The following is a 24,994-nucleotide window of genomic DNA, read 5'->3' on the forward strand; positions in this document are numbered from 1 at the left end:
CCAGGTCAAGGGGTTTGGCCTTTGTTCAGCATGAGGAGCCAAAGAATCTAGGGGTTGGGTGGATCAGAGCCAGGTTGGGGATGAGTGTCAGGGAGGTTAAAGGGAAAGTTAACTGAGGCCAGGAGATCAGCCCAACAGGCTCTAAGCTCACGACCAAGTGTTTGAACCCTGGGTGGCTGTGAGATGTCTAGATTTATATTTATTTATTTGGACTGGAGGAAAAACCTTGACCTTGAAAGACCAAAACTAGAGAGGTATAAATGTGTTAGTTTTGTGAAGACTGGGCATTTAGGGCATTTAGGATCAGGTCCAAGTCTATATAGCAAATGTTAATTAAACACCTACTATGTGTAGACCCTGGGCAAGTCACTTCACCTTGTTTGCCACAGAATCCTTATCTGTAAAATGAACTGGAGAAGGAAATGGCAAAGCACTCCAAGTATCTCTGCCAAGAAACCCCAAATGGGGTCATGGAGAGTGGCCATGACATGGAAAGTGCTGTATCCTAAGCTTAGAGTAGACAGAGTTCTTGCTCTCCTGGAGTTTACCTTCTAGTAAGAGAAAAGTTATCAGCACAGACACCATTACAAAGTAGCATTTGGAAAGTACATTAGAGAAGTGAGGACCTGAAGATTCGGGTTTAAATTCCAGCTCTAACAGTTGCTACTTCTGTGATCCTGTAACTTCCCCGGCCTCAGTTTCCCCATCTATAAAATGGTTGGGATGACTTCTGAGGACCCCTCCAGCCCTGGGTCTCTCTGATGCTGTAACTCTAAGCATTGTGTGGACTTTGCAGGGAAGGTTGTTACTGCTTGGTGGACTCTGGAAGGCTTCCTGGAGAAGACAGTCTTGAATTAGGCAGGACTAAATTGGGTTAGTATTGAATTAGTCAAGGATTGGTGGTGCTTTTCAGGTAGAGAAGGGCATTCCAAGCATGGGAGGAACATGACGGAAAACGAAGAGGGGAAAAAAATGGGTGTGGGCAGCTAGGTGGCGCAGTGAGTAGAGTGCTGGCCTTGGAATCAGGAGGACCTGAGTTCAGATCCAGCCTCAGACACTTAACACACACAAACAAAAAAACCTAGCTGTGTGACCTTGGGCAAGTTACTTAAACCCAATTGCCCTCCAAAAAGCAAAAAAAAAAAGGGGGGGGGTGCATGGCCACAGGTGGGGAAGCAGACACCCAAGTGCTTTGTGGAGGGTCCCATGGGTAGGTGGTGGAGGTGGGGCTGGAACCCAGGTCCTGAGCGTGTCTGTGGACGTGTGTCTCTAGGGCCCACCTAGATACTGTGTTTCTCTAAGCATGTGCATTCCTACATAACCATGTTGGCCTGGATTGTGTTTCTGTGTATGTGTTATATGAAAGGAGTAACTCTGTATGCATGTGGGTTTTGCATATGTTTGTCCTTGAATTGCATTTGTGCATGCATTTAGATTTCTGCATGTCTGTGTAGACTTGGGTTTGTGTATGTGTTGTGTGCATCGGAGTTCTGTATATTTGGTGTTTTCTGTATATGTGGTGTCTTCCTTTGTGTGTTTTGTGGAATTTTTTTGAGGGGGGGAGGTGGGGGGATAGACAGGGAGTGCTTCAGGTACGTTCTAACCAAGGGGTACGTGTGTATGTATGTGAGTGTGTGTGTGTGCATATGTGCACCCGTGTGGGTGTGTGCGTCTGCCACGTTCGTCTCTTGGCAGCCACCAGACAAGTGCACATGATCCCATTTTTCCCCTTACTCAACAGCCTTGTAGGGATCTGCAGGAATTTGAGAGAATGGGCATTGCTCAGGATGAGTAGCCTCTGAGGGGAAGTGGGGCGGGGACAGGACTGGGATGGAAAGCAGGCGTTGATGGAGCCAGTGCCTTTCCCCCTCCTTCGCCCCAGGTCTGGTACTGGGCCTGCTGGAGAAAGCCCTTAAAAGCCACGTGGCTCATGGTGATTCAGCCATTGCCAAACAAAATCATGCCGGAGAACTTTCAGAGAACCACGGAATAGCAGTCAGAACTGACCCCAGCCAGAGGAGGCCTAGATTGACTCGCATCTGACCAGAGATCCCCTGGACAGCTTCCCTGAGAAAGGGTGGTTTGGATTCTGCCTGCAGACCCCCACCTACCAGGGGGTATCCAGCACCTCCCAAGGCAGCCCCCTTCACTTTGGGATTCCTCCAAAGGGTAGGAAGATCCTTCTGACATGCAGCTGGAATCTGCCTGTGGAACTTCAGCCACCGGTCCTGGTTCTCCCTCCAGGTCCCAGCCCAACAAGGCAGATGCCTCTTAGAGTCATTCAAATGCTACCACGTGCCCCCTGAGGCTTCTGCAGTCCAGGCTAAACATCCCCACTGCCCATCACCAGTCCTCACAGGGCCTAAGCTCAAGGCCCTTCTTCCTGGAGGATTGCGAGAAAGGAAGACCAGTTTAAATAAAGTTAATAAGAGATACAATAAAGCACAGACATCTCGAGGTCATGGGGCCCTCCTACTTGCCTTCTGGATGTTTTCAAGGTTGCCCATTGATGTCCTTCCTAGACTGTGGTACTCACAAGTGGACATGATCCTCCAAGCCCTATCTGACCCAGGCAGAATACAACAGAACCAGGACCCCTCTAGAGGCTCAGAATGCAGCCGAAGATGGCATTGGCTTCTTGGCTGTCAGAGCCCGCTGCTAACTCCTATTTGTCCCAATAGAATGTAAAGTTGCCTGAGGACAGGGTCTGTTTCACTTCTTTTTGCCTCTAACACCTAGCACTGTGCCTGACAGTCACTTTATTATCAAGCATTTATTAAACACCTACTGTATTTATTAAACACTACTATATATACTATGTTGATAAAAAAAAAACCTACTGTAAACACCTACTATAGGCACTGTGCTAAACACATTACCAATATCTCATTAGATCCTTACAACCACCATGCAAGGTAGGTGCCATCACAATCTGAATTTTACTGTTGAGGAAAGTGAAGCAGACAGAGGTTCAGTGACTTGCTGAAGGTCAGTCAATCAATAAGCATTTATTAATTGCTTACTATATGCCAAGCACTGGGTCACACAGCTAATAGGTGTCTGGGGTTGAATTTGAACTCAGGATTTGCTGAGTCCAGGCCCAGCTCTATCCTCTGTAACATATAACGGCTTCCAGGAATAGATGGGAGAGATGTTGAGGAGAAGGATTGGACAAGACTTGGTAACCGTTGGCCTGTGGGGGATGAGTGAGTGCAGGTGCTGGGGACCACATCTGGCTTGCAGACCTGGGTGACAGGCTTGGAAGATGGCCCACAGAGCCTTGGGCCGAAGCAGGAAAGTTGGGAGGACACATGGGTAGGTTTCTTTTCTCTACCCCCAGTCTTTCATAATGTGCAAGCCATAATAGGTGCTTAATAAATGCGTGGTGAGTAAAGGTTCAATGAAAGCATTATAGTCATGTGTCATTTTTACAGACCCATTGTCAGTAGGGCACATGAGGGATTTATGATCATTCTTGTAACAAGTCCTAGATCTCAGAGGAGTTTTTACTTTATTCTAGCTGAGAGTGCTGAAGCTTCGTAAGCTGGGGAGCGACATGGTCAGATGTGTGCCTTAGGAATATCAGTTTGGCATCTGAGCTGTGGAGGAAGGATCGGGGAGGGGAAGAGGTTATTGCAAGAGTCCAGGCAAGAACCAACCTTTCTCATCTGTAAAATGGGGATAATAATAGTCCCCACCTCCCAGGGTTGTTGTGAGGATTAAATGAAATGATATTTGTAAGTGTTTTGCAAAGTTTAAATCATTCTATAAATGCAATTATAATAATAACAATACTTTTAAAAATGCTTTAGCATCTTATCAACTTCTTTATCTCCTTGGTAATGTTTATTCCTTGAGCTCTCATCCTTGATTCTCTTGCTTCCTAGCCCCTCTAAGTGAACCCACACTTCTTAGGATCTCTGCTCCCTCCCCACTAAATCTTATAACCTAAGCTTAGAGTCTTCGAATGGAGCACGTGTGTGAGGAAGAAGGTGATAGTCCCACTGGGCTCTGCTCTGGCCAGCTCTCACCTGGAGCACTGTTTGGTTCAGGATGAGGGGATGTCGAGCAGTCAATCACTTGCAAGTATTTCTTTTTCAAAATTCTTTTGTGTTATTCTGAGCTTGATGAACATCAACACACAGGAAGGTTTCCACCTACAAAGAAAAAAAGGTTGCATATGAAATGCAAATCTCACAGTGCACCCACAGCTTTTTTTTTTTTTAAAAGCATGTATTTAATTCAGCACCTTAGTTCCAAAGCCTTCTAATCCTCCTTGCAATAACTTTGGTGAATTTTCTTTAAATGCTAAGATGATGCTTTATTTCCTTTTTTTCTTGTCTCTCTCTCCCCAAGAATCCTCTCACCTATGCACCCCCCCTCCTTACCCTTCCTTTGAAACGTTACCATGGACAAGCAGAACCCATTGTTCGTGTCTGAGAATCTATGTTTGGATCTTTGCCTCTAGTCCAATACTTCTGTCATCCCAAGTATTTTATACATTCTGTGATTATTTTTTAATAAAGTTTCTCTTCCTATCTTTTCCTGTTGGTTTTGTTGATACTGTACAGAAAAGCCTAGTCATTTGTGTGAGTTTGTCTTATATCCGGCTACTTTGATGAAGTTATTATTTCAACTAATTTTACTTGAATTTCTAGGGTTCTCTAGGTGGGCCATCATATCAGCTACAAAAAGAAATAATTTGTCTATGCTTATTTCATGGATTTTTTTCTTGCCTTATAGGTAAGCGTGCTATACATATAGTAGGACTCTATGAAATAATCATGGCGATAATGAATATCATTGCTTAACTGCTGATCTTCATGGAAAGGCCTTTGGTATTTCTCCACTACAGATGATACTGGCTTTTGGTTTTAGATAGATACTATTTCTCATTTTAAGGAAAGGTTCATGTCTTTTCTGTACTTATTGATATAATCATGTGATATTTATTGTTTTTGTATTGAAATGATCTATTATCATTATAGTTTTCCTTATATTGAACAAACCCTACATTCATAGTATATAAATCCAATCTTCTCACCATGTATAATCTTTAAAAAAAATATATGTTGTTGTAGTCTCTGTGCTAATGTTTTTTGTACCAATGTTCATTAAGGATATTGGCTTAAATTTTTCTTTCTCTATTTTATCTCTCCTTAACTTAATTATCAAGACCATGTTGTATCTTAGATAAAACTTGGTAGGATACCTTCTTTTCCTATTTTTTTACAGATATTTTATATAATATTGGAATTAATTTTACTTTGAAGGTTTGATAGAATTCATTTGTAAAATCATTTGATCCTGGGACTGTTGTCTATTAACCACTGCAGTAAATGGTCTGAGAAAATTATCCCAACTCTCATTCTCACTGATAAGTCAGGACTCCAGAGTGGCTACTGCACACTGTAGGGATCTAGGGGTAGCCCTTAGAGTTTAGGGATTGACTTTCTACTGCTATTGCTCATGAATCCCCACAGTGTACTTCCCACTATGCTTACAGATTGATATCTATTAGTCTGCCAGACTCAATTAGAAAAGAGTATTACTTAGAAAAGAATATTTAGTAAGATGGTATAGTAAAACAGTCGATACAAAACACATCCCCCAAAAGTCTGTGACACATTTTCCCACAAGTAAGTCCAAGGAAAAGTGGGTTTAGAGAGCTATGTTGCCAAGGGTATCACACACCTCTTAGAAGTCTCCTTACTGGCATCCTCAAGATGTTCGCTTGGCATATGGTGCAATTTCTTTTTTTCCCTATAAGGCTCTTTGTAGAACCCTGCATCTTTATCTAATCAGTCCTTGGTTCTCAATGTAAACACTGCTGTCAATTGATCAAAGGATACTGCTAGGATCACAGTGGGAAGATAGGAAGTTTTCCAGGTCTTCAAAGTTCACAAAGCTCACCTCAGACTGAGGCTGGGGGCACGGGGTGGGGACAGGGTGGTCAAAGGAGACCATTTTGTAGTTACTTTGAATTGGCATTCTCTTTCTATAATTTTCTCTTAGATTTTGTATTATCATATAAAAATGCTTTTTATTGTTATGGGCTTGTTTTGTATCCTGAAACTTTGCTAAAACTATTAATTGTCTCAATTAGTATCTTTGCTGATTCCCTAGGATTTTCTAAATAAACTACCATAACATCAGTACCTAGGGATAGTTTCATATCTTCTTTGCCTATATTTACATGTTTAATTTCTCTTATCTTATTGCTATAATTTCTAGAACTATATCAATAATAACAGGAAGAGTAAACATCCTTGCTTTATTTCTGTACTTACTGAGAAAGTTTCTAGATCATCTCCCTCATATATGTTGCTTGCTTTTCATTTTAGATAGATATTTTAATGATATTAAAAAGATCTCTCTATGTCTATAATTGTGTCCTTTCTATGCCCATTCTTTAATTTCTATAATTCTATTGTGTCTAGCTTTTCTTCAATTTTATTTAGGTGCTTAACTTCTTTCTTATTAGATTTCTCCAGATATAAGAGGGATACACTGATATTTCCAACTATTATTGTTTTACTCTGTCTTTCTCCTTATAATTCTATTAACTTTTCCTTTAAGTACTTAGATGCTATACCATTTGTTACATATATATTAAATATTGATATTGTTTTATTATCTGTGGTACTTTGAAGCATGACATAGTTTCCCCCTGTATCTCTTTTAACCATGTCTTTTTTACTGTTACCTTGTCTGGGGTCATTATTATGACCTTTTCTTTTTTTAGTTTACCTGAAGCAGATGAGGAACTGATACAGTTCCTCATAGTAACACTGTATGAATCTTTATGTTTCAAGTGTTTTGCTTTATATCCATCTATTTAGGGGTCTTATTTTATTTATTTATTTTGGACATTCATTTAAAAAAATTTCAATCCTTAATTCTCTCTCTCCCTCTCATCCTCCCCACCCATTGTGAAGGCAAGACATGTGATATCAAGAATATGTATGAAATCTTGTAAAACAAATTTCCATATTAGCCATGTTGCAAGAAAAAAAACAAGAAAAATAAAGGAAATGAAAAAAATTATGCTTCAATTTGCTTCAGACAATCTATACTCAGAGATCTTTTTCTGGAGGTATGTAGCATTTTTCATCAAAGTTTTTTGGAATTGTCTTAGATCATTATATTGTTCAAGTGTTTTTCTTTTAAATGATGTATTATTGAACTTTGCTTTCTAATCCATCCTACTACTTTTTTCCATTTTATCAGTGAATTCATCCCATTCACCTTCACAGTTATGATTGCCAGTTGTATATTTCCCTCCATCATAGCCTCTTATATTTCCCCCCTTTTCTTTGGCCCCTGCCCCACTTTACAAAGAAGGAGAGGAGGATGAAAGAGAAGGAATTCATTCATTACTCATGATGGGTAAAGTAATTTGCTTCCACTCCCTTGTTCTTCCACTTTTCCTCTCACCTATATCCCAATCACTAACTCTTACACTTTTTTCCTGTTATCATTTCCTTTATGATTTACCTTCTGAAATTCAAGACTATTCCATCCCAGACTCTATCCTCCCTTTAAATCTTCTCTCTTTTCCCACTACCCCTCCTCGTTTCCCTGTTGAGTTTAATGTGTTACTATAACAAACTCTTTGTGTGTGTGTGTGTATAAGGTATGTGCCTTCTTTGTCTAGTTCAGGCAAGAGTGATACCATGTGACGTCTGGTCTCTTCTTCCATATCTGTATACCCTTCTTGAATACCCCATTTATGAGACATTGTAACTTCTACCTCCTTCTTCCTCATTTCTTCCCCAGTGTATTCCTTTCCCTCCTCTCTTAAGATCATCAAAACAGAACAGAACCACCCCAACCCTTTTCCTGTTTATCTTATTTAATTCCCTCTATGACCCTTGAAAATATTAGGAATTTGAAGTGATATTTATCTCTTCTACATCTATTAAAAGGAAAATACTCCAACACTATTTAACTCCTGATTTCTCAAATATATCTACCTTCTTGACTCCTGTGTTTGCAGTTCCAAATTTCCATTCCACTTTGGTCTTTTCATCAGGAATATTTGAAAATCTTCTTTCCCATTTCCCATTATCTTGCCCCTATAGGATTATGCTCAGTCTTGCAGGGTAAGTTGTTCTTGGTTGTAAACTTTTGTCTTTTGCTTTTTTGGAATATCATATTCCAAGATTTTCTATTTTTTTTTAGTTCATGAGTTCACAAATTTAGAAATCAAAAGGACCTTACGGGAATCTAGTCCAACCCCCTCATTTTATAGATGAGGCATTAGAGGAAGGAACCAGATGAGGATCAGGAAGATTCAAAAACTTGCCTAAAATCACACAAGTAGGAAAGATAGGAGTGGAATTTGAACCCAGGTCCTCTGACTCCAAATTCAGCATACTTTCTATAGTCCCATGACAAGGCTTGTGTGATATTTGTTGGGGTTCTTTGGTCATTGAATTCTTTCTTTCTGGCTGTTAGCAGTCTTCTTTGTTTGGCCTGGAAGTTCTAGATTTTCCTCTCCTGGGAATTTTCAGTTGGGTGATTTTTTTTTTGTTATGGGTTTTTTTTTTCAAGAGGTAACCAGTAGATTCTCTTTATATTCGTTTTGCCCTCTAGTTCTAACAGAACTGGACAGTTTTAATTTAATATTTCTTCAAAAATAGCATCCAGGTTTTTTATTTGGAAATGATTTTTAGAGGGTCTGATGATTCTTAAATTGTCTCTCCTTGACCTATTTTTTCAGTTCAGTTATTTTTAATAATAAGTAATTTAAATTCCCTTCTGTTTTTCAGTCTTTCAATTTTGTCTTAATATTTCTTGGTGTTTCAAGGAGCTATGGAAGGCTCTTTGTTCTGTCCTAATTTTCAGGGAATCTGTTATTCAGGGAATGTTTTCTAGCTTCTGTTCTAAATGATTTATTTGCCTTTTAGTTCCTTCTTTTAGAACTCTTTTTTTCACTTGTAATTCCATTTTAAAAAATCTTTTGATTTATATCTTCCATTTACTCTTGTAGTTTTGACATGTTCAAGCCATTTTTTCCCTCTCAGTTGTTCTGGTTTAGACTTAAGCTAATCTTAACCTATGCCTCTTCTTCATACTGTTCATCATCTTTTTCTGTTTACTCATATCTTCAATCTCAGCTCATGGTTTAAGCTGTTATGATATGGCCAGGTTCTTCTTCTCTCCCACACTCTGGTATGATGATAATGATCAGGCTCTATTTGGTCTTGACCTGGATTTCCTCGGTTTCTGCCACTGTCTTCTGATGTATTTATGCCTTTTTGTTGTTCAGTCATTTTTCAGTCATGTCTGACTCTTGGTGACCCCATTTGGAATTTTCTTGGCAAAGCTACTAGAGTGGTTTGCTATTTCCTTCTTCAGCTCATTTTACAGATGAGGAAACTGAGGCAAATAAAGTTAAGTGACTTGCCCAGCTAATAAGTGTCTGAGGCCAAATTTGAACTCAGGTCTTCCTGACTCCAGGTCTGATGTTCTATGCACTGTTCCACTTGCTGCCCCTGTATTTATGCTTAGAGGGCTGGTAAGTTTCAGTGTTCCCCAGTAAGAATAGGCTTCTATTTCCCCTACACATCTCCTTGTCCAGGTACTGCTGTGGGTTTCTAGCCTGTTCACCTGAGCTTTCCTGGAGGGATGTCATATTCAGCACTTGCAGCTTTTGGTGATCTTTTCACATAGGCTTGGCCTGCTTGAAAGAGCCTACTACTGTTTCCTTTCATCATTATTTGATTTGATGCTTTTCTTAGATTTTTTTTTAAAGAGGAGATCAGGGTTAAGTGACTTGCCCAGGATCACACAGTTAGTAAGTGACTGGATTTGAACTCAGGTCCTCCTGACTCAAGGAGCAGTGCTCTATTCACTGTGCCACCTTGCCACCCTGCCTTTCTTAGACTTTTGTTGGAATATTAGTTGGAGAGCCAAGCTTCTCTATGATCTTCCACATCATCATCTTATTCAGAAATATTTCAACAGTCATTTTATTAAAATGCCTATTATGTGTCAGACACTGTGCTCGAGCTAGAAACAAAAAGTCCTTGCCTCAAATTACTTACATTCTATTGAAGGAGACAACATCTACATGTCCAGTTACACACAGGATAGATTCAAGCTGGTGGGGCGAGGGGAGCGTTATCGTCTGGGAGGATCATGAAGGGCTTCAAGGACAAGGTTGTATCTGAGCTGAGTCTTGAAGGAAACCAGGAATTCTAAGAGGTGAAGGTGAGAAAAGAGTACATTCTAGGACCATAGAGTATATGAAGAGGACTATTGTGTGGTCAGATTGGAGAGGGAGGTTGGGACCAGATGGTGAAGACCTTTAAATGCCAAGCAGAGATCCTGTATTTGACCCTAAGAGTCATAGGGAGCCCCTGGAACTTCTTGAGTAGGGGAGTGACTTGGTTGAAACTGCTCTTCAGTAAAATCACTTTGGTAACTGTATCATTATTGTTTTTGTTGCCTATCAAACTTCTTTTCTCTCGAGCTGGAGAAAAGCCTGTGTTCCTAAGGGCCCCCAGCTTGAGGGAGATGAGAGGGGGGGTCGTGTTAGGGGCAGCAGTGATTGGCTTGTTGCAGTAGGGACCAGCCTGGAGCTCCCAGCAGCAGCGGCTCTCCAGGGCAGGCAGGTGGCAGTCAGTGCCCAGGTCTTAGGGAGTCTGCTCCGTGGCAGGCCTGGCCTGGGCTCATTGCCCTGCCTGGCAGGAGCAGCACTTATCTAGGTATTTTTAGAAGGTGCAGGAATTCTGCAACCCCACTGGAAAATGCCTGCTCCCATGCTGGGGCTGGATTCTCATTTAAGTGATGATGTGGCTGAGGCCCCTCAGCCACGCCAGGTTTTGAGATTCAGGGGTGGAGATGCAAGCTAATTTTTTTTTCTTTCTTAAAATTGAGTCATCTTTTTCCTCCGTTTTATTTCCTCAAAAGCGCCTTTGACCCAGCATGCTCCAAGAAGGCTGCAAGGTGTCTCCTTCCAGCCTCCCTTCCTTTCTCTGTTCCACCTGGAGTTCGCAGGTAAGTGATCTCTGTGATGCCCTGCTGGAAGTTGGGCCCGTTGGGCTCCTCAAACACTGCAGGTGTTCCCCATGCCCTGGAGAAAATAGCTGGATAGAGACCAAGATTTCAGGGACAGGCATGGGAACCCTTTCCTCTCTCCACTTGCCTATTCATTCAGACCTTAGCTTGGAAGGGACAGAGAAGCAGGAGGGAATGGAGGGAGAGATGTGAGAGGCATCTGGGAAAGGAGATAGTGTAGGAGCTCAAACAGCAGAGGTCCTGGATTCAAACTCTGTCTCTGGCAATTACTAGCTATATGACCTTGGGCAAGTCCCTGAACTTTTGGATTTCAGTTTCTTCCTCTACAAAAGAATGTGGGAAAAGGTGGCCTGAAGGACCCTAAAACTCAAATCTAGAGAAAGGGATATTTTTTTGTCCCCTCAGGGAAAAAATATAACCTTAGTGAAATAAAAGGTCTTCCTGGTATATTTCATGACCCAGGTGAGGAGTCAGAGGGTCCTGGATTCAAATCCCACTGATGACACTTGACTAATGAGGTATATATATGAATGTGTGTGTGTCTGTTCTTGGGCAAGTCACGTGACCTGTCTGAGATTGTTCCTTCATCTGTAATATGGAAGCAAAAAGCAGTGTTGCACAATGCTTAGAGAAGTCTTAGAGTCAGGAAGACTCAAGTTCTAGTTTTGCCTCTGAGCCATAACTGGCTGGGTGACCCTGGATAAGTCACTTAACCCCTCAATGCCTGTAAGACTAGAAATTGGAAAGCAGGTGTTTATTTTTGCATCCATTCTCTTTATATTAACTGTGTGTACTTGTAGATATGCTTGTCTCTCTGGTTAGAATCTATCCTTGAGAGTAAATATTAATTCATTCTTTCTATTTGTGTTTCTAGCTCCTCAAATTGTGCCTGGCACACAGTAGGTAGGCACTTAAATGACTGACCTGCATTAGTTGAGCAAATTTCCTCATTGGCAGTTTCCCACACTGATGAAATCACTTGTCTAGACGCTCCAAAAAGGGAAGGAAATAAGCATTTATGAAGAGCCTACTATGTGCCAGACACTGTGCTAAGCACTTTTAAACAAGAACAAATTATCTAATCTGAATCTCACAACCTGACAAGGTATTATTATTATTATTCCCATTTTGCAGGTGAGGAAACCAAGGCATTCAGAGGTTAACTGACTTGCCCAGGGTCACGCAGCCAGTAAGTGTCTGAGTCTGAATTTGAACTCAGATCTTCCTGACTCAAGGCTTGGAGTCATCAGGTGCCTAGGAGATAAATGGGGATATTAATTCCTAAATTATTGACTTCCCAGGGTTGTTGGGAGATAATGAGGTGATGGGGATGAAGATAAAGGGCTCTGAAAAGTCAGTCCTTTTCCTGACGATCCTGTTGCCCCTTTTCTTCCTTGGGAGGAAGCTGAGAAGGGTGGTGTGACCCAGTGAACCCCACCCACTTGTCCTTCAGACTCCAGAGGGAACCCCCAGGATGTGCCTGGGAGCAACTGGGCAAGGCCTGGATTCTGGCCAAGTGTTTCTGGGTCCTACCCTCTGGGCCCGAAGCACCCTTTCCTCCCCCCTCCCCCATGTCATCCTTTATTTTAACTGAATGGCTTGTTTGACAGACACACAAGTAGAATATGGCGTGAACACTGGACCTTGCAAAGAACCCAGGGTTTGGTCCTTGTTAGAGAACTCTGACCTGATTGTTGGCATTGCATCGCTTAGCCTCTCCCAGGCCAGCTTTTATTTCTCGCTGACCAAGTATCAGGCACTGTGCAAGGCCCTGGGAGATACAGAAGACAAAAATGAAACAATGCAGTGAATAGAGCACTGTCCCTGGAGTCAGGAGGACCTGCGTTCAAATCAGGCCTCAGACACTTGACATACTTACTAGCTATATGACCTTAGTCAAGTCACTTAACCCCTATTGCCTTGCCTTCCTCCCCTCAAAAAAAAAACAACATTAAAAAAATGAAATAATGCCTGCCCTCAAGGTGCTTACATTCTAAGGGATAAGTCAATTAAGCTATTTAACCTCCCTGGGCCTCAGTTTCAATTCAATAAATATTTATCTTAATAAATATTCCACTAAGAAACAAGACTACTCATCTGATATTTATGCAGAATTCATATCTTCATTTAGCCTGTGTTCTACCTCCCAATTCTTCCATATGTCTAACCAAATTCTTGATAACTATCATTTACACTGCCCCTACCCCCCACCCCCTTCTGTCTCATGAGCAGACAGTCCTTTAAACATCTACTTCTCCAAATGACTCCCTCCTTCCTCCCCTACAAGGGCCTTCTGGGTCAGTGGGCAAATCCCTTAGCTTCCAAGGGCTGGAAGATATGGCTCAGAGGCCATATCTAACCCTCTTATTTTATACATGAAGGAACCAAGGCCAAGGCAAGTCAAAGTGGGAAGGCACATTGGAATGTAGGATGTCAGATATAGTAGGGTCCTTTGAACATAGAAAGTCAGAGCTGAGAAAAAAACCTTTGAATGGAGAATGTCAAAGCTGGGAAGTACCTTAAGGAGAATTCAGTAACTTGACTCTTTTTGCATAGGGGGACACTGAAATGCCTTGGTATTCTTCCCATTTGTTGATTTTTTATACCCTCCATTCAACTGAACAGAAATTTATTAAATAATCATTGATTGATGGATGATCCCTGCCTGGAGGCATTGAACTGGACCAGGTAACCTTTGTGGGTCCTTTCCAGGTCTCAAATTATAAACCTTCTCCTCAGTCTGAATGGGGACAAGTGTGATAGAGTGAGAGATGTCGAGACACACACATGCATGTGAAATCTCCCTATTGTCTGACCTCCCAGGGAGCCCGGAGCCTCTGTGTACAGGGAATGATGTAATGTTTAATTGGGAAATGGCCCTATTCATACTCTGGCTGATCATTAAGGAAAGGAGAGGGGCCAGCCCCAGGTAGGCTCAAACTTCTCCAGGGACACATGCCCCCTAGCACTTACCCTACCTCCTCCACCAAAAGTCAATTCATTCTGGATGTTCCAAGAAGGGAGCTGTTTGGCCAGGGAGCTTAATGTTAAATGAGCCTAAACATCCTAGAGCAGGAATCTGTGGATTAGTTTTTCAAGGACTATAAGGAACTCCCATCAGCCAGAGGACAACCTGTACCTGGAGCTGGACTCTGAGAACCAGAGCCATTTGGAAGAGGGCTCTGGTGTAATTAAAATATCCCTTTTGAATTCTCTTCCTGGTCTAGGTCCTGACCTTAGCCTAGGCCTGCTTGGAGGAGCCTTCAGGGACCCAGCACAAGGCGTCCAGCTGCGAGTTATAAAACTTCTTCCCTGGGGAGGCTGAGGGTGTCCAGAAGAAGCAGTGTTTTGTGCAGGGAGTTTCTACAGCTGCCTGGGTCCAGTAAATGGGTCTCCCAGCATGCTGTAACAGACAGACCTGGGCTTGTGTCTCTGAAGGTTTCTGGCAGAAGATTTGGAGCCTGGGGAGTGGGAGGAGGATGGCAGTGGAGAACTGTGAGAGCCCCAGCTCATTTCAGTTTGACCCAGAGATTTGCCTTGTATCCAGGGCACCTTGCATTTGCCTGAGATGCCGACAGATTTAAGGTATCTCTTATAACACCTTTGCTGCTCTTCCTTCTTCCCACGAGTGCTCAGCAGGCACCTAAGAGGCCATCTTGCTTCCCCAAATGTCTTGCTCTGGGGTGGTGGGTGCTTATGGTATTAAATGAACCAATCATCATTTATTAAGCATTTGATTTGAAATAAGCATTGTACTAGATGCTGGAGATACTAGTCAAAAAATTAGCCAGTCTGTGCCTTCAAGGGGCTTATATTATACTGAAGGGATGTAACATACACAAAGTAGTAAATCCAAAATGTATCCATAATAGATACAAAGTAATTTCTTACAGTAGATGGAAAAAGCCCTAGCACCTAGGGGCATCAGCTAAGGCTCCATTCATACAGTGACATTTGTGAGGTGGAAGTACGAAGGTAGTGCATTCTAGGAAGTGGATACAGCTAGGTCAAGGTCATGGACCCAGCAGACGGAAAGTAAGGAGTGAATGAATGCAAAAGCATGTTTAAAGGCTGAGGATGTTCAGAAAAAGCCGCTTTCTGTTCAGGGGGGGTCTGAAGCTGACTGGCTCCACTATGAGTCTTGCACATGCAAGACAAGGTACTAAGGAACAGTAAGTATGTTAGTTTGGCTGGTATAGGAAGGGGAATAATGTGCAATAGGCCAGAAATGGTAGGCTCCAGCTGGATCGTGAAGGGCTTTCGATGCCAAAACAGAGGAGTCTGTATTTGGAACTTTTTGAATTGTGGGTGAGATAGGCAGATCTGTACTGTAGGAATAACAGGAGAAAGGATTAGAAAAGGGAGAGATTTGAGGTGGGGCAACAAATTGGGAGTCCAGGCAAGAGGTGAATCATGACAGCCTAGGAGATTAAAATCAAAGAGACTTGGTAACTGATTGGGTCTGAGGGGAAAGTGAGAGTGGAATGGAGGTTATGAGACTTGGCAATTAGAAAAAAGGTGGTACCCTTTACAGCAGAAGGGAAATTAAGAGGAGGGGTAAGTAAGATCATGACTTGTTTTTTGGGGTTGACTTTGAGATGCTTTTAGGACATCCAACTGGAAATGGCAAATAGGCAATTGGTGGTGTGGTACTTGAGCTCAGCAATGGGACTAGGGCAGAATATTAAGTTCCAGGAGTCATCTGCCAAGAGACGATACTTGGACCCTTGAGAGTTGATAAGGCCAGGGAGAATGAAGAGAGAGAAGACTGAAGGGGAACTCCACAACTAAGGGAGAGGGAGACATGGATCATGGTCATGGAGACTGAGAAGGAGCAGTTAGATGGTAGCAGGAGAACCAAACTAGCATTGTCATGAAAACCCAGGGAGGAAGGAATGAATATTCAGGAGGAAACAGCCCCTGTCGTAGCTCTGATCTTCCCTCTGAGGTGCCTTTCTGCATCTCCAACTGTTTTGTTGATTGTCTAGACTTAAGACAATAATGTGTGAGGGGCAGCCAGGCGTCTCAGCGAGTAAGAGCACCGGCTCCAGTGTCAGGATGACCTGGATCAAATCCGGGCTCAGATACTCAGCACCACACCCAGAAACACCTGGCCGTGTAACCTTGAGCAAGTTACTTAACCCCAATTGCTTAGGGGCGGCCAGGTGGCTCAGCGAGTAAGAGCACCGGCTCCAGTGTCGGGATGACCTGGATCAAATCTGGGCTCAGATACTCAGCACCACACCCAGAAATAACTGGCCCTGTAACCTTGAGCAAGTTACAATTGCTTTAAAAAAAAAAAAAGAAAGAAAATAATGTGTGAAATGTTAATGTATTTTAAACTCAAAAACTGTGTTGAGAATACAATTTTTTTTAGAGAACCAGTTGTTAAACATTTACTGCCCCCTACCCCTGCATCCCTTGGGAAATGGGGGTGTGGTGTCTGGGTCACAGGCTGAGAACCTTTGTATTAGATGGGATCTGAGGTCCCTCCATCTTGAAATGTATAATCCTATGATTCTAAGTCACTTTGCTTTGCTGGGTTTTCCTATGCTCCTTTGTTAAATGAGTTTTTACAGAACAAGGCCTTTTATTCATGGGATTTGTTCTGTGAAGTTTGGATTCAATTAAAGGGCGCCCTTGAGGACCTAGAGGGCCACACGTGGCCTTGAGTCCACAGGTTCCCTGCCCCTGGTTGGACTAAATGGATTCGGAGGCCCCTTCTCTCTCTTAATTCTAACTCCTTCCCTCAGTTGATTATCTCCACTTTCTCCAGTCTATGCCTATCTTGTTTATATATAGCCATTTGCATGTTGTCTCTTCCATTAGACTGTGAACTCCTTGAGAGCAGGGATAGTTTTTTGCCTTTCTTTGTCTCCCGGTGCTTAGCACAAAGTTCAATGACAGTTGTTGACTGAGGAAATCTATGATGCTATGACTTTAAGTTACTTAACCTTTCTGGGCCTCAGTTCCCTCATCTGTAAAATGGATTCAATTCAGTAAATAGTTCTTAAGCACTTACCATATGCCAGGCACTGTGCTAAGCGCTGGGGAGACAAATAAGAAAAAGAAAGACAGCCCTGCCCTCACGGAGCTTACAGTCTTATGGGCAACAGCACGCAAAAGGAAGCTGAAAAGTATAGGCGGGGTGGGGCCCCAGGGCATGCCTGGGGTTCGACTGGATAGATTTTGGGGTCTCTTCCATCTCTATATTTGTGATCTTATGATTCTAAGTAATTTTCCCTCCTTGGACCTCAGTTTCCCTCTCTGTAAAAGGCCAGGGTTGGTCACTACAGGATTTCCAGGGTCCCTTTATTCTTTACAGCTATGCTCCTAAGATCTCTAAGCCATGACCATCAGATCTAAGATGGGGTACCGGGCTAGGGCATCCCAAGGGGGCAGGACCTGATCCCCAGAGCCGCTGGGATCAGCCCCTCCCCCCAGCTGCATCTCTCAGCATCTCTTCATTCCCCTCCCTCCTCCCTCCCCACTTGGTCCAGTTAGACTCCAGGCTGGGCGGCTGTGGCTCCGCCCCCTCTGGCGGGCCAGCCAACCGGCGCCCGCGAATCAGCGCTGCCGAGACATCCCCTGGGGGGGGGGCGGCGGCGCAGCCAATCAGGGCGCGTCTGTGATTTCCATGGCAGCCAGGGCGGGCGGTAGCGGCGGCGGCGCCAGCTGCGGGCCGGAGTCGCTGCTCAGGCGGCGGCGAGCGCAGAAGGGGTCGTGCGCGCTGCTGCGGTCGGGCCGGGCCGGGCCGGGCTGGGCTGGGCTGGGCCAGGCCGGCGGCGACTGGCCGGGAGCCCCGAGCACGGCGGCGGCTGTGGCGGACGGAGAGGTGGCGGGCGGCGAGCGCACGATGCCGATGTCGGCGCCAGGGGGCGGCCGCTGCGCGTCCAGCCCAGGTGAGGGGCAGCAGCCCGGGTCTGCCTGCGTCCCTGCACCCCGCCCCCAGCCTGGTCCTCACCCCGACTCTGTGCTCCGAGGTCCCCCTGCCCCTAGAACCAGAGCCATCGGAAGAGCGTCGTATCCCCCCCCCCCCCCCGCCCGGCTTTGCCCCCCCCCCCCCCCCACTCCTCTGTGCTCCGGGGTCCCCCTGCCCCCTATCCCCGGCCCAGTCCCTGTCCCTGCACCCCAGCCTTCAGCCTTGTCCTACGCATCTCCTTGTCTCCCCCACTCATCTGTTCTCTAGAGTTCTTCTGCCCCTCATCCCCATTTCTGTTTCTGTGTTCCTGTACCCCGCCCACAGCCTGGTCCTCACCCCGCCCCCCACTCCTCTGTGCTCCGGGGTCCCCCTGCCCGTCATCCCCATTTCTGTCTCTGTGTCCCTGCACCCAGCCCCCAGCCTTGTCCTCACCCCTCCCACTCTGTGCTCTGGGGTTCCCCAGCCCCTCATCCCCATTTCTGTCTCTGTGTCCCTGCACCCCGCCCACAGCCTGGTCCTCACCCCGCCCCCCACTCCTCTGTGCTCTGGGGTCCCCCTGCCCCTCATCCTCATCCTTGTCTCTGTGTCCCTGCACTCCACCCTCAGCCTTGTCATCACCCCCCCCCCCCCCACACACACACACATACACACAACACTCATCTATACTCCGATCACCGTCCCCCTTCCCTGTCTCTGTTTGCGTCCCTGCACCCCGCCCCCAGCCTGGTCCTCCCCTTGTTCACTGGTACTGCGGGATCCTCCTGCCCCCGTCCCCATCCCTGCGTCCCTGCCTGGTTTATTGGTGCTCCGGGGTCCCCCTACCCCTATTCCCCTGCCCAGTCTCTGTCCCTGCACTCCAGCCTTCAGCCTTGTCCTACGCATCTCCTCTTCTCCCCCACTCATTTGTGCTCCGGGGTCCCTCTGCCCCTCATCTCCAGCCCGGTCTCTGTCTCTGCATCCCGTCCCCCAGCCTTGTCCGCTGTCTTCCCCCTTCTCTCCCTCTGTGCTCCGGGATTCCCTCATCCCCATCCCAGCTTCTGCTCATGCCCCTGAACTTCCCCACATTCGTCTGTGCTTCCATCCTTTCACCCCCCTCCAGCGTTGCCCTCCCCATTTCCTCCTCTGCCCCGCCCCCTACTGTGTGCTCTGAAGTCCCCCTGACCCTGATTTCCTCCCCTATCTGTACCTGTGGGGCTCTCCCCAATTTCAGACTCTGCTCAGGTTGCCAAGTCTCTCATGCTCCCACTCCCCAAGTCTGGTTTGTGCAAGGTTAAGTCTGAGCCTTGTCTGCCCCTTAACCTGCCTAATACCCAAACCTCCCCTCCACTTGTGTCCCCCTCTCCCCTCTCTCCTCCTCAGGAGCCACTTGTTCCTTATCCAGATGTAGATGTGTCCCTTATCCTCTAGCACCCCTGGTGTAGACGCCTCTCCCCCAACCTGTTCTTTGGCCTTCTCTGAGTTCACTTCTTCCTGAGCAGCCCCCCAGGTTCTCTCTCCCTTCATGGGTAGACCAGTCTTACTCCACCATGGCTTTTGTCTTTCATCCTGCTTCACCATCTGTGCTCCAAGTTACCCTCCCTGGTTCTTTCCAGGTTCCCTGCATCTGCCCTCCCCTCTCCCCATCTCTGTCTGTATCCTGAATCCTCCAAACCAGGCTCTGCATTGTACAGAAGGATCCTTGTACATATGTGTACATGCCAGGGATATGCCTATTATCCATCCCTACGCCTTGTCTCTGTCCTTTGTCCCCCCTCCCTGCCTCTGTATCTGGTTCCTTATCACCTTCCTTCTTCCTCATGCTCGTCTGTGCCTTGCATCCTTCCCCTTCCACCTCTGGGCATGCCATATATGTCCTACGTCATGCTAGGCTCTGTCCTCTACCCCTCAGGGCAGCCACAGTCTTTGCCCCAAGGCTCTCCTGTCCTGTTCTGTGGTCCATACCCCACTCCCATTTTTACCTCTGTCTAGGATTCCCCATGTTCCTTTTCTCCCATTTTTGGCCCTCATTTCCATCTTATAGAACTGGAGCTTCTCCCAACTTATCTGTTCCCTGTACCCCGCTTTCCTGGCCTGTGCCTTGTATCTCTCCCCTTCTACTCCTTTGCCCTACCCTGTGTCCCACTGGTTCCACATCCCAGGCTCTTCCCCAGGTCCCACCCTTCCCATGCCAGTTTGTACCTGACATCCCTTCTTCCCCATGATCTCTGTTTCAGTCCCTGTCCCCAGATCCCTTTCTCAACTCTCAGGTTTCTTTTCAGGCACTAGGTCCGGACCCCAATATGTTTCCTGAGTCTCCCTACCATAATTATACTTCCCAACTATGCCCAGCATCCCTGTACTCCCCTTGCCTCATAGCTGTGGTACATTCTATTTCCTTCCCTCTCTAATCTCCATCCCAGGCTCTCTCATACCCACCTCATCTTGCTCCATGGCCTGTCTCCCTTCTCCAACACAGGCTTCTCCTTCCTATATATCTTGACACCTTCCTCATTCCAACCATCATGATCAGCTACTCCCTTCTGTCCTGCCTCTTGGTATAAGGAAACTGGACTAGTCCTTATCTTCCCACCACTTGGTTTTTTGACTCTCTCTCCATCCTAACCAGCCTAGTCACTGTTCCATATTCCCCACTCCATTCCTAGCTTTATCCCACATCCCATTCCACCCCTAGGCTTTGCCCTCCATCTCTCCTATCTTGTCCTAGAGTTATGGTCATCCCTCTTCTTTCACATATCCTGGTCCCTGTCTCTTACTTTTCCCAGGTTCTGCTCCACATCCCCCCTCCCCCTGTCTCCCCACCTAGCATATCTTGCTGGCCTCCCTTCCCCTGTCCTCATCCTGGGCTTGTCTCCATATCTCCGTCCCATGATTCTAGTCTGTACCCACCTTTCCTTTCTCTGGTCCCTGTCTAGCAGCCCCTTTTCTCCCTCCATTCTCCTGGCTCCAAGGCTTTGTCTATCATCTTCTCCATTCCAAGCTGTAACCTGAACCCCACTCCCCCATACACATTGTTCTTTTCGCATCATAGACTGTGCCCCAAATCCTATTCCTCTCCCCTCTGTTCTGTACTCCCCCCTTCCCTGTCATGACTCTAATCCCCCTCCCATCCCCTAGTCCTTACTTGCTTTTCCCCTTTTTTTCCTCCTTATTGTGTTGGGCATTCCAACTCCTCATCCAGGAATATGCTCCTAATCCTTTCTCCTGAGTTCTGCTTCCATTGTCCCCTACCACTTTAAGCTCTGGCCTGCATCCCTCCCACTCCCATCTTTGTTCCTCACTCCTCATCTATTTCTTACCCTTGACTCTTGTCTGATTTCTTTCCTTGCCCCTGAATCCTGCCATTCTCCATACATCCTGGCTCTGCCTTAATCTTTCCTCGCCAGCTCAGAATAGAGGTGTCTCTGTTTTCTGATAATGGCCCCATATTTCTCTGTGGCTCCCTCTTTCCATCCCTTTAGCTTTCCCCTAAATAGGACTTTCTTATCTCCAGTGCTGATCTCCATTATTCTATGCCCAGACGTGCCCCTCTCTTATGCCTATCTGCCTCTCCTTGGCTTTCTTAGTCTTCCATCTTTTTTCCAGCCTTTTTCTTTCTTTGACATTAGGGCTCCTTTTTCTTTCTAGTAATCTTAATTCTTCACCTTAGATATGCCTCTAATTTTCCTGTCCTATCACATTTGCCCCTTATGTCTAGACTTCCTTTTGCCTCCATACTCCTTCGATTCCACAGTCATGGCCTGGTTTGACTTGAGACATGAGTCTTCCTGTTTACAGCCCAGCTTGGTGGTGGCTAAAACTGAACATTGAATGTTTTAGGAAATGAACTAGACAGGAAGACTTGGAGCCCTTGGTGGTGACCAAAGGGTTAAGGTTCATTGTTCATTAAAGTTCATTGTTCAGTATCAAGCTCTGAGTCTGTGCTGCTGTCTTGGAGCTTGCTCTGTGTATCGCTTCATGTTTGTTACCCTTTTAGTGGCTGCCACTTTGGAAAGGACCGTGCTATACATACTGTTACTGCTTTCAGGAAAGTTTGTGGCGTAACCACCCTGTGTATTGCATTGAATCTTTGGGAAGAAAATTCCCATGAATCCTCCCTCGCCCCTCAAACAAGCTGTCAAGTGAAGACACCACTAGGTGTACAAAGTACTTTTCAGACTTCTTCAGCAGAAAGAAAGGAGAGCTGAAAACCCCACGCACCCCACCGGGCCCCCAGAAGCCAAGGGCAGCTATGTTTGGAGGCATCTCAGAATTAGTTGCCAAAAGGATTAGATCTGCTTAATTGTCATGGTTTGGGAGCCCTAACATTTCCTCCTCTAAGCCAGTGGACATAGTGACAGAATAGTGTCTGTCACCCCCCCCCCCAACTTCCTCCTGCCTCTGGCATCCCCTACCTTTTCCTAGAAGGTGGAAAATTGATCTGGTATTGGACTAGTTAAAGTTAGTTGGAAAGGACCCCAACTAGATAGTCTGTAAGGTTGCTTTCCAGTTCCAGCATTCTAGAAGCTTAAGATTTATGGAGGGCGTGTAATCACTTAGTAAATATTGTAAAACATCTCTTGAATTCACAGCTCTGAAGGCTGACCAGCTGCTCCTTTCTGGGCTGCTCTGCAGGTCAGTATCCTTACTCACACTGTCATTCTTGTTTTTAAAACTTGCTTAAACGTTTTATGAAATGGCAAAGACTTTTAAAAAATTAAGAGTATTTGGCACAGTACAAGTGTTGATTGATTTAATGTTAAGGCTGTGGCAGCGCTAGGGTCAGCTTTATTTAGGTCTTTACATATTAAAAATAAGTCATTCTTTGATTTTAAACCTTTGGGATTTGGTCTTGTTTCCTTTTGCCTTTTAAGAGAATGAGCTCTTCTGTTAGTTTGTTAGGGTTAGGAATTTAAATGTAGTGTGTGTAACTAGTTGAAAAGTTCATTGTAAAAAAAAAAGGCTTGGCAAACATAAACTAAGAGGCATGATGTAATTATTTCTTCTAAACCAGGAGATAAGTTGAAAAAGTCGTGCATGCAATATCAAGGAAGGAATAGAACTTCATTGATCTCACCAAACAAAGCAGGGTGGTGGTGGTGGTTTAGGGACAATGCTTCCGAAATTCCATTATTCTCATCTCAGAGAATATCTGTAATTTCTCTTGTCATTGTTGTCATTGATGCAAAAACTTAGTCTCCCAGGATTTTGATAGAAAATCTATCTCCTGTGGGGGATTTGCTTTCTTCCTGTCTGCCTTTCTCAGCATGGTCTTCTAAGCTATTTCTCCCTTCAGTGGAGAAAAGGTAACTCTAAGCATGTTGGGCTTTGGGTGCGGGAAGAGAGAAGCATCAGATACTTGGTGTTGTCATCGGATGCCTTTCATTTATTTGCTGAATATTTATGAGCACCCGCTTTGTGTTTGGCACTTCACTAGGCACTGTGGGACATGGGGAAAAGTATAAGATAGAATGGACATTATAAGGAGTTTATGGTATAGTTTGGGCATGCAAATCTGATGTGGAAAGTTCTGTTTATAATGAATTATGGTCACATAGTGAAAGGACACTAGACTTGGAGTCAGAAGACATGGTCTTGAGTCTCAGTTTGGCCATTTACTGCCTGTCTTGAACTTGGGCAAGTCAACCTCTCTCAGCCTCAGTTTCCTGTGATGGAGGTATTGTGATACCTACTGCCCTCTTTCCCTCCAAGGGCTGTCCTCAGAATCAAATGAAACAATGAATGTAGAAAGACTTTCCAAACAGTAAAGTCTGTACAAATGGAAAGTATGATAATTAGTTTCAGTCAAGTCAAAGTGATTTATACCAGATATGGTTTTCCCATAGAAATAATTTTATAGTAGGGAGTTATATTGCTTACTAAGCATTTGGTGCCTAACTTTTTATAGGAATGATTGTCAGCAAACACCAGTAAGCTCAACGTGTCCAAAAGAGAATGTGTTATGTACACCCCCAAACCATCCCTCTTCCACACATTCCTATTTTTATGGTGTCAAAGGCACCATAATCCTGCTGGCATCCCAGATTCATGACCTCAGTATTATCTTTGATTCTTCACTCTCACTTACCCTTTGTATCCAGTCAGCGACCAAATCTCTGCCTTTCTACCTTCATGGTATCTTTTGTATTTGCTTTCCCTCCAGTCCCCCAGCTACCATCCTAGGTAAGACCTTTATCACTTCTCACCTGGATTATTATAGTAATTTTTTTTTTGCCTTTTGGAGGGCAATTAGGGTTAAGTAACTTGCCCAAGGTTACACAGGTAGTTTCTGTGTGTGTATGTGTGTGTGTGTGTGTGTGTGTGTGTGTGTGTGTGTGTGTTAAGTGTCTGAGGCTGGATCTGAACCCAGGTCCTCCTAACTCTGGGGCCAGTGCTTTACTCACTGCGCCACCTAGCTGCCCCTATAGTAACTTTCTAATTGGTTTTCAGCCTTGGACTTCTCCACTGCAATCCATCTTCTGCTTGGGGGCTAAAGTGATTTTCCTAACCATGTAGTTCTGTCTAGTTACTCCCCTACTCAATATATTTAGATGGCTCCCTATTATCTTTAGGATGGAATGGATTTGCATTTATTAAGCCCTTACTATATGCCAAGCAGTTTGCTTAGTGCTGAGGATAAAAATAGAAAAAGCAAGACAGTCCCTGCTCTTAAGGTGCTCACAGTTTAATTGGGGAGGTGTATACACACATAAGAAAGTTCACCTGCATGACATGGAAAGGCCAGGTCATACTTAAGGTCCAGAGGTCAAAGCAGCAGAGAGTGGTGCAGCTCCATGGGCCTTGGGGATTAGTGGGCAGGGCAGATGGTTCCCGATCAATAATTTTCGAGGAGGGGGTAGTGAGCCCAAGGCAGGCAGAGGTAGAAAAGGGTGGCTTGGCATTCACCCAAGAATGAACATACCTGGAGGGGGAAGTAGGCGGTGCCACTTGGGATGGGAGAGGGGAGGGTTCTCCAAGGCCTGTTCCTGCTGCTTTGTTGGGCACCTCTTGGTGGATGGAGCTGGCAGGATCTGGGAGGGGAAGGAAGGTCTCTGGCTCCCGGTGGTG

At 45.1% G+C, this 24,994-nt stretch overlaps 2 protein-coding genes across 3 annotated transcripts in view; one reads left to right on the forward strand and one right to left on the reverse strand.

The window, feature by feature from the left end:
• The window catches only part of CHCHD2 (coiled-coil-helix-coiled-coil-helix domain containing 2), a 421,648-nt gene that overhangs the window by 261,200 nt on the left and 135,454 nt on the right, over positions 1–24,994 (reverse strand). The window lies entirely within an intron of this gene.
• TPST1 (tyrosylprotein sulfotransferase 1) overlaps positions 17,782–24,994 on the forward strand; it is a 114,098-nt gene continuing 106,885 nt past the window's right edge. Inside the window, exons 1-2 of one of the 2 annotated variants that reach the window (XM_069089568.1) lie at positions 17,818–17,930; positions 22,519–22,561. The gene's annotated coding sequence lies outside the window, so the exon portion shown is untranslated. Of the gene's footprint in view, positions 17,931–22,518; positions 22,562–24,994 lie in introns of both variants that reach the window. The other variant, XM_069089569.1, reaches the window with a different exon arrangement.

This window comes from Petaurus breviceps, unplaced genomic scaffold, assembly GCF_028583685.1.
Source record: "Petaurus breviceps papuanus isolate PSGF00001 unplaced genomic scaffold, PetGlider_PUasm1.0 186, whole genome shotgun sequence".
Classification (NCBI taxonomy): domain Eukaryota; kingdom Metazoa; phylum Chordata; class Mammalia; order Diprotodontia; family Petauridae; genus Petaurus; species Petaurus breviceps.